The sequence below is a fragment of the Austrofundulus limnaeus genome, unplaced genomic scaffold (genome assembly GCF_001266775.1).
Source record: "Austrofundulus limnaeus strain Quisiro unplaced genomic scaffold, Austrofundulus_limnaeus-1.0 Scaffold0, whole genome shotgun sequence".
Lineage (NCBI taxonomy): Eukaryota > Metazoa > Chordata > Actinopteri > Cyprinodontiformes > Rivulidae > Austrofundulus > Austrofundulus limnaeus.
The window spans coordinates 8,484,189-8,487,409 of record NW_013952402.1 but is presented as its reverse complement, the minus strand read 5'-3'; positions in this window follow the sequence as shown (position 1 = coordinate 8,487,409).

Here is a 3,221-nt window from a genome sequence, read left to right as displayed (position 1 = left end):
AAATTTTGTCCAACTAAATCCACTTCACCTATTAGTTTAACCACATAATAAATAATTCACAACATTGTTTCTTCTTTTTATTGTTTCTGGCTTCTGATTTTGCTTTTCTCTGTTACCTGTCACTGCCTCTAGGTGTCCTCCACTGCCTTTATCGTGACACCTCATCACTCCTCTCAGTGTCAGATTGTTCACTTCAAGATGCTCATCATTGTGCTCCAGCCTTGTGTTGCCACAGCTTGTATATGTTTTTTTCAGTAGTTCAGTTTGATGCTTGTATTTGTATTTTTTATTTTGCTTGAATGCTTTTTCATAGTGAGTTTTGTTGTTTTTATCCTATACATACATGTAGTCATGATACCAGGAACAACCTCAGAGATCTCAGAGGCCAGTCCAAGGGAACAGCTGAGATACTGAGCAGAACCTTCAAGCTCCAAGGCCTCTGGTAGAGGAAAACCCTTGTTTCAAGTTTGTGGTTGGCAAATATACTCACAGCACGGATTGTGCTCAAAAGTAACTTTTAATCAGAGCATTTTTTATTATTATTTTTTTTGTATTTATCATTTGAATGACTAAATTGATTGGGGAATAATTGCACTTTTCTTTAATGCTTCAAACCTGTCTAATTACAGTACTGTTTGGAGATTGAAACAAAGCATTTGTAAAAATAGGATCATAAAAAGTCAGAAACTTTAAATGTGTTGTATTGCAGACTGATAGACTCTCAGAAACATGTTCAATAATATTCAAAGATCAAAAGGTTTTATTTTGAAATCCAAAATGTTCAGCAGAAACATMATCATAAGCTGGAAATTGTTGTTATTAGGGAAAAGCTAATTTATATTATTTATAAAACAATATATTCTTGGAATAAGCTTTTTTAAATGTTATTTTTCAGCTTGTGTTGTACAATTAGCTGATTGTATCTCCACAGTAAACAYCTTTGTGTATGCAAATCAAACTTGTGATCTTGTTCGTATGCACTTAGAGCAGGTGCTGCCAACCTCTTTGTGATTCAGACCTGWAGTCACAATCCTTGGTGCCACTTTGGAGCTTCTGTATCCATTTGTTGGTGATTAGGAAATCAGGCATGCAATTGTGAAATCAAGTTCATCTAATGCCAGCTGCTTTCTCTTCAGAGCTCTTCAGAAAAAAATTAGCACAATAAAAGCCAAGAGACAATTAACATTGTTTTTTTTAAATATTTTTGGTTAATTTGTATGGATCAACATTAAGCAATACCACACCAGAGATCTCCCCAATCTTAGCCTTCATTATTTGAACATATTTAGCCTTTCAAGGCTGCTTAATGATCAGAAGTCAATTGCTCTGCAGTCCACACAGCATAGCAAGCTAGAAATGACACAAGATCATTGTTCCAGGTATGTGGTTGGCAAACATACTCATGGCTTGGATTGTGTTCAAAAGCAATGTTTTAATGAGGGCTGGAGGGTTTAGAYGAGAGAATTTCTGAAACCTACATCTGCTGCAGCCACATGTCAGAGGGAAAGATGTTGAGAATCACAGAAGGGCTTTTTTTATTTACATTCAGTTCTGCAATAATTATAGGATCGTCATCAAAAAAGACAGACTACATTATTTAAATAGGACAATAAATAATCTAAACATTACAAAAAGCAAATTAGGTTTTCACATTTAAAAATAAACTACCAGTATGTTGATATTCACAGTATTTTATTAGAAGGTTCTCTGCTGAGATCTGTGTTTTTACACTTAAATTTGATTTGTCTATTTACTTAGTTCTGTTCCTCCATGTTCCTCATCATCAGTCAATTTCTGTTCCTAAAAAGACCCCTTGTTGGATTTTAGAGTCAGCCGGCCACCCGTTCTCTGTCTCGCCCGTCACAGCTGCAGCCACTTCCCTCATCAGTCCCAGCCCAGTTACACACAATGTTCCACTCCTCAGTGGAGCATTATGTGTGTTCTCACACCATGTCCAGTCCTCTGTGTATTCCTGTTTATTTTTTGAAGCCACATCACCATTTTGTTTTCTTTTGGAGTAAATTGTACTTAACCTTTGATCTCCTCAAGTCCAAGTCTGCATTGTTGAGTCCTATCTCTCGCTTAAACTGCGACAGACGCGTTCCCATAATTGAGCACAGTGTTCAAATGTACTGGACAGCATGTGTTACTGGACCCCAAATAAAGTAAAATGTGACAAAATTACACTGAATACAGAACACAAATAATAAAAATGCATTATAATTATGGGGTGACTTGTGTTGCGTCACATCAGGATTTAGTGCGTGTACCTGTTTAATGCCTTTGGAATTCAGAACCAACAAGACTTAAATTTCTGTTTGAGTTCATACAGAACAAAATGGAAATAGAAAAATAATGTTCTCCCAAGTCCACCTGCACAAGTTGGGGTTGAGAGAAGCTCCAGCATGCCCACCCTATCCAGCTATAGCAGAAGACAGATGGCATCATGATCAGGGGCTGAAGACAGCTAACATCATTTGCACTGGAATTCAGCAGAGTAAGGAGTAGCCCACGGCTCGGAGCAGCATGGTCTTCGTTGAGGATCCAACTGGACACAGTCCAGCTGGAACGGCAAGTCTTGAAAGAATAATATGTTGTTTTGCTGTGATTAGAAGGCTAATTGTGACTGCAAGCTGTGTTTTTTTTCTTTTTCAGATTTGCACCAGAAATTCTCCAAGAAGGGAGTCTTATACCAAACTATAAATTCCAAATCCCACAGTAACAAACAAAAACAAACAAAATAAACTTTTATAAAGAGCAGAGTTTTATTACTGCAAAGTCTTGATGTACATGAGGTGTGTAAAATAATCTTTAATGGTTAGAAAATACTTTTTGCATGAACACTGGACAATATAGAGCAGTGTTTTCCAAAGTTGGGTTCAGGACCCAAAGTGGGGTCCCGAAATATCAAGGTGGGGTCCTGAAAAGATTTTCTGAATTAATTACATTTTTGCCTTAGTTGTTACAAAAGGAGTGAGGTTAGTGWATTTAAAATGGATAAATGTAGTATAAAAATGTTGTTACTATGCCCATGTTTTGTTGACCTGATACAAACGTTTGTCATCCAAAAATAGTTGTGGGCACAGGTCTCTACTATTGTTATTTTGTGGGTCAAAAGCTGAAACGTTTGGGAACCACTGCACTTCCGTTCCCAAAGTTGGGCTTGGGACCCAATTATGGGTCATGAAGCACCTTGGATAATCTCCAGAAATCAATTTAAA